The sequence below is a fragment of the Tursiops truncatus genome, chromosome 1 (genome assembly GCF_011762595.2).
Source record: "Tursiops truncatus isolate mTurTru1 chromosome 1, mTurTru1.mat.Y, whole genome shotgun sequence".
In the NCBI taxonomy this organism is placed as follows: Eukaryota; Metazoa; Chordata; class Mammalia; order Artiodactyla; family Delphinidae; genus Tursiops; species Tursiops truncatus.
The window spans coordinates 131,312,771-131,324,880 of NC_047034.1; the positions used below are offsets into that span (position 1 = coordinate 131,312,771).

The following is a 12,110-nucleotide window of genomic DNA, read 5'->3' on the forward strand; positions in this document are numbered from 1 at the left end:
GAGAGTCCGCCTGCCGATGCAGCGGACACGGGTTCGTGCCCCGGTCCGGGAAGATCCCACATGCCGCGGAGCGGCTGGGCCCGTGAGCCATGGCCGCTGAACCTGCGCGTCCGGAGCCTGTGCTCCGCAATGGGAGAGGCCATAACAGTGAGAGGCCCGCGTACCGCAAAAAAAAAAAAAAAAAAAATTACTCTATACATCCACACAAATATCAGCTTGTATCAAGATAAAGACATAACCTTAACAACTTCAGTTGCATGTCTGAGTGCTCAATACACATAAATTTCTTTTTTAAAGTTTTGATGATCGATATTTTGTTGGACCACAAGAGATCTGGGGAGAGTTGGAAAAGAATCTCTGACATCCTTAAGCATAGTCATACTATGGACCAAAGACAAGCCCATCTATTATTGCTCTTGGGCAATAAGTAGGCTCCAAAAGCAGTGTACTATGGGAAATGATACTGCCTTCTTAGGCACTTCACCAGTATAAAATCTTCTTGCTGAATCACTTAAGTTCCAAAAAGACATGGAAACCATGGCATAGACCACTGCCTTTAAAAAGTATGTTTAAAAATAACATAACCTAAAATTATGACATGGTATAGGTACCCCTAGGTGAGAATTATTCTAATACAGAGGAACTGAATATCAATTCATGAACAAAATCATTGTGCAAATCCGTCTCATCCACTGGGAGGGCCCCATATTTCTTTTCATTAAGCACAGAAGATAACACTGACACTCTATAAATACATTTGGCTAATAAAAACCAATTTATAGCCACACTATTATTTTTTATTTTATTCACCAAACTCTGATATATAGCACTTACTATGTGTCAGGCTCTGTTCTAAGTGCTTGACAATCAGTAATTCAGCTAATCCTTACAACAAATTCCAGGATGTGGGTAGATTTATTGTCTGTATTTTACAAATGAGGAAGCTGAAGGTCAGAAAGTTAAGGAAACTTGCCAAGATCACCCAGCTGGTGAGTGGCAGAGCCAGGATTCAAACTCAGTCTGGCTCCTAAGCCCTTCTCTTAACCATTGTGCTCTGCACCATAATAATAATCAGAACAAATTGGAAATAAAGAGTTATGAATGGAAAAGAAACATCCATGTGGAAATCTTATGGTTGAGTAGAATCTCTTATTTGTCCTAATGGTGGAGGTATATGATACAATTACTGAACCTCAAACTTTGTAAGGGAGACAGAAAAAATAAATCTCACCCTTAACATCACTCGCTTGGTTTGTCTATTTTGCTCCTACTGTTTCATTATGTACCTACTGTTCTATAGAGGCAAAATGTAGTAGCATGAGATTCTACTACTGTTAGTTTCTATTAAACCCTTCCTGAGAAAGTAGAAACTACCACGTTTTGTGTTAGAATGGTAAGACTTTGGAATTAGTAAAGTGAGAATTTGCCAAGTTCCAGGCTATGTCTGTTTGAAGTGGCTGATGGTTCTTTTGAAGGTTTCTGCTGCAGTTTTCTGTACCTCTATGTTGTAGACATCCAGGCTTATTTTCAATACTGCATGGAATCTTAACCAAATATACCATATTTAAATCAACAAAGGCTATAGAGCAAATTCCTTGAAAAATGCCTTCAAACAACTTATTTTACTTTCCTTAACTAAATCTTGCTTTTCCACTACCAAGTCAAGAGATTCTTGGTAAATTTCTAACATGCTCTGTTGTAATAACACCACATACTAATAAAGAGGATTGAAAGTAAAAATAGTCATGGGAACTCACTAATAAAGTACCGTGTTAAACTATAATTACACCAATATTTTCAAGTAGAGGGAGCTATTGCATAGGAAGAGAACAATAAGGGACGCCCCCCCCCCAAAAAAAAGAGTACAGTGGGATATCAGCAGCGATCAGTGCAGTAATATAAAAGAGCTGTCCATTTTGTCACCAGCAACCATGAATCACAACACACTTTTTCATTCTGAAATATGAAACCATTACATTTGAAGTTTGACACACTAATAAATAAGCTGTACAATTATGTCCTTCATTTAGGCTGTCAGTTTCTGATGGAAGGCTTTTTTATTGGGGGGGAAGGGAAACTATAAAATAGCTTATTCCCTTCATGAAATGCACAGAAAGCAGCTAGCATTACTTCATATTAGTAATCACTAAACTTTCTTAGAGAAAACTGCAACAGTGAAATACACCAAAAGCAAATAAATGATTTCACTGGGTGGGTGTGAGCCATCTCTGCAGTTTCATATAACACCTAAGCAAAAAGTACGATTTTTTGCCCAAATAAATAGTGAATTGGTTTTCAAAATGCAACCAGTTGAAATGATAATTAGAAACATTTCAAAGAAAGATTACCAGGAAATAATGGAAATAGAAAACAGATTAATAGATTTCCCTTATTATAGAAAAATCATGGTGAGCATTTATTTATACAAAATGCAACCTTCTTTAGACCGCAAACTAGTACCAGGTGTGCCTGCTTACTAAAATTTATTCAGGCTTGGGCTTCCTAGTTATTCTAAACACTAAATCCAATCTACCATCCCTTTTCCTGGAGGAAAGAAGCCAACGGCAGCTTCTTTGGCACTTAAAAAAAGACAAACCACCCACTACTGAAGATACCCCATTATGGATAATTACCACTGCATTTTCTATGATGACTTTTCTGACCAGGTAATCTCTCACGTAGCTAAATGGAGTTGCTTTAATGAGTAACAGTCATTTCCTTTCATGGTCATCACATGTAGTAGCCACCCTATGGAAGAACAGCAGCTGCTACTGCCTACCAGGGCGGCTACTATTCTTGAGGCTTGCCACATACGACCTGCTTAAAAACCAGGCTGCTTCTCATCAGAAAAGTCTGTTTTCTGAAAATGTAGTCTATAATATCATACCCATGTTAAATCCAACAAAATGTTACAAAGATATTTCTCAAGACCTCTACCCAACTTCTAGACCCTATCCAGATTTTTTCAAGTCCCCATCAGTTTTTACCAACTTTTACCATAATTTTAAAATCTCTAATTTTTCTTGTTTTGGTAAACAACACTGTAAGGAACATTGTATTCAAGAATCAAGATGTTGTTTTAGACTCAAACAGCCAACAGGGGGTACTAAGTACCAACCACAGAACACAAGATATATCGTCTTTTACTATTCAAGCCATTCTCCTCTTCTGAAAGATGTTTTTTCCTATTTATTCAAAATCCTTATATTCTTACACATGTTCTAACAGTATCCTGTATGTCTGCTTTAACTCAACCATTTATGAAAGTCATTCCCTATAGCTCTTAAAAACTCCTACAATCCATTAGGCACAGCCAACTTTCATCAGAATGCTACATGGGAAGACAGGAGCTCTAAACCTGAATTCTCCTCGCTACTTAGCTATGAAATCCGAAGGGAACCAATCGAACTGCTCTGTCTCACAGGTGAATAAAGTGCCTGAAGAAAAGCTCATATGAGGATTTTTGAGGTCTCTTGAAGTGATACTAATGTTTGATAGTTATTATAAACACAGGAAGTTTCAATGTTGGGGGAAATCCAAGGTGACAAACAGACTTCTCTCCTCCCATAGTCCCTGAGCGGCACTGCCATACACCCAAGCACTCACTCGCTCTCTCTCACCTTTTCACTGGGTTGCTGGCTAAGGCATGTCAACTGCCCTTCTGTCTCTTCTATCCGATCCTTTCTCTCCATTCCTGCCTCATTATTTCTCTCCTATGCAACTGCTTCAGTCTTCCCAAAGGTCTACCTGTCTCCAATCTTACCCTCTTCAGTCTATTGTCTACAGAGAGAAAATAATGATTTTTAAAGATAAAAATGGGATTGCAATTCCTCCCCTGCATAAAATATTTCAGTGACACCCACTGCCTTCACGATAAAGTGCTCTTCGGCAGAAAAATTCCTTCAGATCTGCAGTTTAGTCTCATCTCCCCTTGCTCTTCCCACATGTACCACTGCTCACCCCCAATCTGCCCCACACATTGTCCCAACAATCCAGAACCAGTGAAGTTCAGGACTGTGCAAGGCTTTGGTATGCTTCACGATATTCTACAAACCATTCCATCTGCCAGGAATGTTCTTCCTGCCACTTATCTGTATCTTTGCCACCAGAGTCAACTCACATGTTTCCTCCAATGAGAAGTTTTCCCTCACTTCCCGAAGAAGGCTCAAGCACTTCCTACTCTGTGGTTATCTCTAAACCTAAAAAAAGACCTTCCATTATAGCATTTGTCATAATATAGTTTCCTCACTGTCCTTGACCTTTTAGAATAAGTTAGGCCCTCCTGCTAGATGTATACACAGCAATGTTGCATTTTTCCTATTACAACTCTTTTGACATTCTACTGAAATTATTTTAACCATCTTCCCTACTAAAACTAAGCTTCATGAGAGCAAGGATACGTTTGCTTATTTGCTACTTTATTTCCAGGGCCGACTACAATGCCTGCCACAGAGAAGGGACTGAATAATAGCTGAAATATCAAATGACTGAATCTATTTAGGTTCTCTCTCCTTGCTGGACTGTAAGTACAGCTATAAGGCAAGGCTACATCCCGTCATATGTGAATGACAACAACAACTGTTAACACTTACTGAGGTCTTGCCATGCCAGGCATGATCTAAATATCTTACTTCATTGAACCTATTTAATTAATCCTCACACCAACATGAGGTAGGTTCCATTATTATCCCTAATTTCCAGATGAGAAAACTAAGGCAGAGGAAAATTAAATAACTTAACCAAAACACACAGTTGATAAGTAGTAGAACCAGAATTTAAACCAGCCAGTTAAGCCCCAGAGTTCATGCTGTTAGCCACTATGTCATGCAGCTTCTTAAGGTATTTGCTAAATGAATGAATATTGAAAGAAGGCAAATTGTTAGAATATATATTTATTACCTTGCCAAAGTGTATAAAACTGAGTGCCTAAAGTACCACACTTGGCCACTAGAGGTTTATATGTTGGTACCTAGTTGATGAAAGTTAGAACAGAATGTGCAGCGTGCCTCCATGGACAGCTAAAACATGCATTTGTTTGCCAGGTTTTAATTTACACTTAACGTTCTCAAGAATCCATTCCTTTGGTGTCCTTTAGACACCTTCACATGAACACATACAAGCATATGACAATCCTTATTCCCAAATGGATGGAATTCAAAGTTCAGAAGTGTCTATAAAATGTATTATATGAATATTTGTGTACATTCCCACAGACCAAAGAGACGAGGGTTCACATAAACTAAAGCACGGTACAGCGGTGTCACCTGGGGCAGAGAGGTGGTTCAATTGAAACTGGACTCTCTCAGAGGCAAGGATATCAACCAGAAGATGTAGAGAGCTCTAGTCTCAAAGCTGCTCCAAAACTAAAACTACAAATACAGGTAAGCAACCATGGCAAACTCAGTGGAAAGGCATGAAGCCGAAAATGTTACATAAAGAGAGACAGAGGAAATGAACATGAAGTGCTCACATTTAATAAACTGGCCAATGCCTCAGTAAAAGGCATTCTTTAAAATAAGAGGAATATGAGACATACACCAAGGACAATTCTGACATTCAACATTTATATGTTTGCAGTATTACTCCAATAAAGGAAAACAAAAATCAAGGTGTTACAAGGACTTGACCACATGGATTCAAAATAAAGGATAACTGGGACTTCCCTGGCGGTCCGGTGGTTAAGACTCCACGCTTCCACTACAGGGGGTGTGGGTTCGATCCCTGGTCAGGGAACTAAGATCCCGCATGCTGCATGACACAGCCAAAAAATAAAAATAAAGATAAAAAATTTTAAAAACTAAAATTTAAAAAAATACAAACAAAAAATAAAATAAAGGATAACTTCGGGGTTGTTCTTGTTTTAAAAATCTATTCTATCACCCAAACTTTTAAAAACATTAAATAATGGAATAAGAGGACTTCCCTGGTGGCGCAGTGGTTAAGAATCCACCTGCCAACGCAGGGGACACGGGTTCGATCCCTGGTCCAGGAAGATCCCACATGCCTCGGAGCAACTAAGCCCGTGCGCCACAACTACTGAGCCTGCACTCTAGAGTCCACAAGCCACAACTACTGAAGCCCAAGTGCCAAGAGCCCGTGCTCCGCAACAAGAGAAGCCACCACAATGAGAAACCCGTGCACCACAACGAAGAGAAGTCCCTGCCTGCAGCAACTAGAGAAAGCCCACATGCAACAATGAAGACCCAATGCAGCCAAAAAAAAATTTTTAATAAATTAATTAAATTTTTAAAAAGGCTTATTTTCACTTTAAAAAAAAATAATGGAATAAGAATGTAGTGACCACAATAGGATGGCAAAGAGATAGACAATAGTTTATTTCAGATAAAAACTTGGGTACAAATTATTTACCTTTGATAATGTTGACACTTATTGACAAGTGAGTACAATAAAACAAAGCTGGCCTACAGTAAACTCGTGAGAGGAAATACGGTTCATTCATACAGCCTTAATTCTATGTCATTAAAGTTCTGTGCTGTTAGACAGCTCACCACACCAAAATACCTGCTCTCCTGTATTGCAGGAGTCCTTCCCCAAAATGAAATGATTCCAAAGAATGACTAGAAAAACAACTTCAAACAACTGTGAAACAGAAAGCGCTCTACAAATCAGATCTCCTAACCAATGAATTCAATGTTGTGGTGACATTATTACAGAACTGGGCTACTGAGCTTCACTCCACAAACAGTTATTCACATTAGTGTGAGGAATTATGTTTCAAAGATAATTTGAAAGATCTACATAAACTTCTGGATAACATGAGGCAGCTAGCACATACTAATTGATAATTTTTATTTTATTTTTTATACAGCAGGTTCTTATTACATTTTAACCATTTTTAAGCATACAGTTCAGTGGCAAGTACATTCACATTGTTGTACTACCGTCACCACTTTTTTTTTTTTTTTTTTTTTGCCTGCGCTGCACAGCTCGCAGGATCTTAGTTCCCCGACCAGGGATTGAACCCAGGCCACCGCAGAGAAAGCTCCAAGTCCTAACTGCTGGACTGCCAGGGAATTCCCCTATTTCACTATTCATCTCCAGAAATTTTTCATCCTCCCATACTGAAACTCTATATCCATTAAGTGAGTCCCCATTTCCCCCCAACGACTATTTTGCTTTCTGTCTCTATGAATTTGTTCTAGGTTTGAAGAGTATACTCTTAAATATGGCAATTACTTTTTGAACTAAAGAGTAGTAAGTTAAAATCTAAATGAATTAACAGCTAAATAATTTTTAAAATAAGATCCCGAGGAAGTTACTGAAATGGAGAACACAGAAAGAAACCATTAAGTTTAAAAGGGAGACAGCTAGCTATTTCATCCTGGAGGTAGGCAGAAGAAGGAATTGAGTACAAAGAAGGGCAAAGCAAATGTTCTTTTACACACACACACACACACACACACACACAGACGTACACATCTTAAGGAAAAAACAATGATCTGCAGAAGGACTGATGCACAGCTGGCATGAATTAAAATGTCCACTGTGAACGATGTCAGTCAGAAAACAGGAATCCAAAGATTTTTCTAAAAAGAAGAAAATATACATAAGAGAGAGAGACTAGGAAGACAGCCATTCAATCCGCTAGTGGTAGGATGGGTGTCGATTAGAAGTCAAGGAACAAGTTTTGAGCCCCCAGCCTGACTCTGTACAGTTTCACAAGTTCTTCATTTTTCTGAGTCAGTTTCTTCAATTGTAAAATGAGAAAGTTGGATACATGACAGTTGTGATCTGTTCCCCTAACTCCAAAATTCTGTAACTAAATTTGACAGAATATCTTGAGTCAAATTTGTCATTAATTTCTACCAAAACATTCACAAAACCACTATAAAAAGTAGGGAATGACAGAAGTTAATTCAAAACACAGCATCAGCAATGAAAAAGACTACACTTTGGTCACAAACATGGTATAATTTTAGTTAGTGATGTCTTTTAAGAACTCATAAAAATGCCACTAACTACGCAGTATCTAACTTCTGAGTATTCTACCATCAAAACAAAAGATATAACAAAATATATACATGTACTCTTTTTCATGAAAGGAATATTAAAACAATTTTTTTGCCATTTTTAGACAGCAGCAAAGACAAGTCAGAGACTATTACTTGAATTTAAATCACTAGAATAGTTCTGGTTTAAGAATGCAGGATGTAATTATTTATACTAAAAGAGCATCTTCTGATTTGACCAACAAGCTAAGCATTTACTTTTAGGAAAGAGAAATAAATGTATTTATAGTGAATGCAAAGCAATAAGTAAATGATTCTAATGAATAATGACTAAGCTATCTTATCAGAATCTAACCCCATTTTTTACTATTTTATAATATAGCCAAGTTTTACACAAATCATACCAATTACCACAACACCATCACGTTCAAAGTAAGTGCCCACAAAATACTTTCAGTGCACTCAAGATAAATTGAACTGATATGGTTCCTGGCTCCTTGTGTCTTATTACTTCCTTAATACTATCAGACATTAAGAATAGATTTTTCCACACATCATACATAGAACGAAACAGTCTCTGAGTGGCACAGTAAGTACAGCACACAAGACAATTAAAGGTGCAATGGAGGGCTTCCCTGGTGGCACAGTGGTTAAGAATCCACCTGCCAATGCAGGGGACACGGGCTCGAGCCCTGGTCCGGGAAGATCCCACATGCCATGGAGCAACTAAGCCCACGCCACAACTACTGAGCCTGTGCTTTAGAGCCCACGAGCCACAACTACTGAGCCCACATGCCACAACTACTGAAGCCTGCATGCCTAGAGCCCGTGCTCCACAACAAGAGAAGCCACTACAATGAGAAGCCTGCACACCACAACAGAGTAGCCCCCACTCGCCGCAACTAGAAAAGCCCATGCACAGCAATGAAGACCCAACACAGCCAAAAGTAAATAAATTTAAACAAATAAAATTTTAAAAGTACAATGGAAAAAAAGGTGCACAGAGAAACTTGCTAAAAGATCAAAATATAGTCTAAAATGGAGGAAAAAATACATAAGCTTGCACATAATTTTATTCTGTATAATTTCATACTTTAAAAATCTATTTTAAACATCATAATAATTTAATTGGTTCAAGCAGAGGCCCACGACTTTCTCTCATCCCCTTCTAGTCTCCTAGTTGACATTCTCCTTGGATACTAAACATTATCTTTGGATGTTTCATCTCCTGAAAATTTTATGTCATGCTGTAATTGTTTACATACTTACTGTTCACTCCTGGCCCAGGACTTTCGCTAGTTTTGAGGAAAACAAAACAAACCACACAACTGTCCTTTATCTCAAAGTCCCATCACCTGGCTGAAATGGCTGGGGTTCCATCAGGCTGATGGTAGTACTCAAGGACAAAGTCACACTCTCTATTAAAATTACATTAGTTGAAATGTGAATATACCCAACACGACCAAACTATGCACTTAAAAATTAAGATGGTAAATTTTGTGTTATGTGTATTTTACCCAAAAAAATTGTAAGAAGAAAATGAATTTATAAATAAGAAATATCCCATTATCTTCCAGAAAAAAACTATATTAGTTGAAAGTTATTATGATGATGCAAGGAAAGTATAGACACACAAAACTTTTAAAAGCTTTTTAAATATTAGTTCTGGAATTTATTTTAATTTTCCAAAGAAATCTCTCTCAACTTAAGCTAAACAGTTACAAATACCAGCTGAGCGAGTTCCCTGGTGGCGCAGTGGTTGAGAATCCGCCTGCCAACGCAGGGGACACGGGTTCAAGCCCTGGTCCGGGAAGATCCCACAAGCCACGGAGCAACTGAGCCGGTGTGCCACAGCTCCTGAGCCTGTGCTCTAGAGCCTGTGAGCCACAGCTACCGAGCCCTTGTGCCACAACTACTGAAGCCTGCGTGCCTAGAACCCATGCTCCACAACAAGAGAAGCCACCGCAATAAGCACGTGCATCGTAATAAAGAGTAGCCCCTGCTCACCGCAACTAGAGAAAGCCCGCGTGCAGCAACCAAGACCCAATGCAGCCAAAAATGAATTAAAAAAAAAAAAACCAGCTGAGTGGTACTGTTCAAGTTGTTTAATCTCTGAGACTCGAGTTTCTCATTATAAGTGGAAATAACAATAATACAGATTTTGTAAAGTTGTTAAAAGCATTAAATGAGATAAGGCATGATAAGTGCTTGGAAAGCCCATAGTAATGACTCCGTAAGTGTTTTTACTCTTATTCTTGCTATTACTCCTTCTGTTTCTGTTACTATGAAGATAATGGAAAAGAATTTGATAGGACATATGTGTTTGAGGAGTTAATTCAACTGAGCATGTGTAATTTAGACCAACAGTGCTATCAATTGCTAAACCATCCCTGATATTACACAGAAGTGTTAACACATGACAATGAAGTGCTGACCCTCTGCTCTCCAGACACGTGCCTCTGCACCTGAAGAGAGGCTCAGAGCAGCATGGTGTCCTCAGTTCTCACTCCCCCTTAAAGCCGACACTAAGGGACAGGAGCCACCTCTCCACCAGAAACTCCTCTGACAAGCACTGCCGTATCAAGGACATAGGACGTGCTGCATTCTTCTGAAAAGATTCTGTGACTTTTTTTTTTTTTTCCAATCCTTGAAAGGGCAAGCAATACTCTGTGATACGTAGCACACAAAATGCAGAACAAAACTTTTCCAGCTTTGAAACTGCACAGGAAAAAGGCTAAGGAGTCCTGCTGGGAAATGTAAGGTAAAATACACATAGTTTCTACTCTCTGGCAGCGAAAAGGCCATCAGGTCTCTAAAGAGCTTTGACTAGGTGGGAGGGGTTAAGGCAAGGGACCATAAGGATTCAGGAAAACATGAAGTAAATTTTTTAGAACTGTAGTAAGTGTTTCTCTCTGGAAAGATAATCAGAAATTTTTATCCTCTTTCACTAGAGCCACAATTATGAAGAATCAGTGTTGTTTCTGGTCTAAAGACTGTACTTTCACTCTACGTGACCACAGACTTAGGAGCCCAGTTCCACTACTTAACAACTGGATAATCCTGAGCAAATTCCTTAACCTCTTATCATCAGGTTCCTCATCTATAAAATGAAGATGATTATAGGACCTACCTCATGAGGTTGCAGAGATAATTAAGCCAGTGTGTGTGAGCAGTACATAATTACTAGCTATTATTATCATGGGAAATGGTGGTCATATTTTATAAATGTTAGAACCGAAAATTTCTCAAAGGATTTTTCATTAAAAGGGATAAAATATGAAAGCTTAGATAGATTAATATTAAACAGTTCACAGCTACTAAAGAAAGTCAAGACATAAAATCAGGGCCAAGTTATCAATTCCAGGACACTTCCGTTCCTGGAATGTCCACTACCTGTTTGTGTGCAAGTCATGCCTCAGTTCCCCATCAGGACTCTCTGGGTCTTAAGAAACAATCAACACGAAATCTCGTAGTCTTACTTCTACCACCGCTAAAATCATAATGTATTATAGAGAGTTGTTCCCAAGTCTGTTTCATCTATTATATTTTAACATATGCTTATTTATCCACTGTCTCTCTACTCCGAATTGAATTTATATTCCATGAGGACACAGGGTCTATTGTCTGTTTTGTTTATTGCTATATTCCCAGTGTCTGGAACAGTGCCTGACACAGAAGATGCCCAATATACATTTGTTAAATATACACTCGAAAGGTAGTATATCTTTTCATCTTTATCCCGCATACTAGCTCGTAAGTGAACAATCATTTTTTGGAAGGAAATAATGAATAACAGGTATAGCAAGTCTGTGCTCAGATTCTATTTTTAAAAATCATCATCATCATCACCATCATCATTTTTCAGTAACTAGTAACACATTATTTTATGCCCAGAAAAGGGCATTTATATACATCTTTTATTTAGTCTTTATAACTTTATAAGGAAAATATTATTTCTATTTTAGAGATTATTATATAAGAAAGACTAATAGGCTTGTCCAAAGTCCTAGTAGGGTGTCACAGCCAGAAGGCAAATCCTGGTCCTTTCTGACTCTATGTTCAAAGTGCCATATTGGTGAACAAAATATCTGATTAAAATAAAACAGAGGGAAGAGCTGAAAGGGGAACCTAAGCCCTAGA

At 38.3% G+C, this 12,110-nt stretch overlaps 1 protein-coding gene across 8 annotated transcripts in view; it reads right to left on the reverse strand.

Moving 5' to 3' along the window:
- PATJ (PATJ crumbs cell polarity complex component) overlaps nucleotides 1-12,110 on the reverse strand; it is a 359,130-nt gene that overhangs the window by 251,365 nt on the left and 95,655 nt on the right. The gene's annotated exons all lie outside the window — the stretch shown is intronic.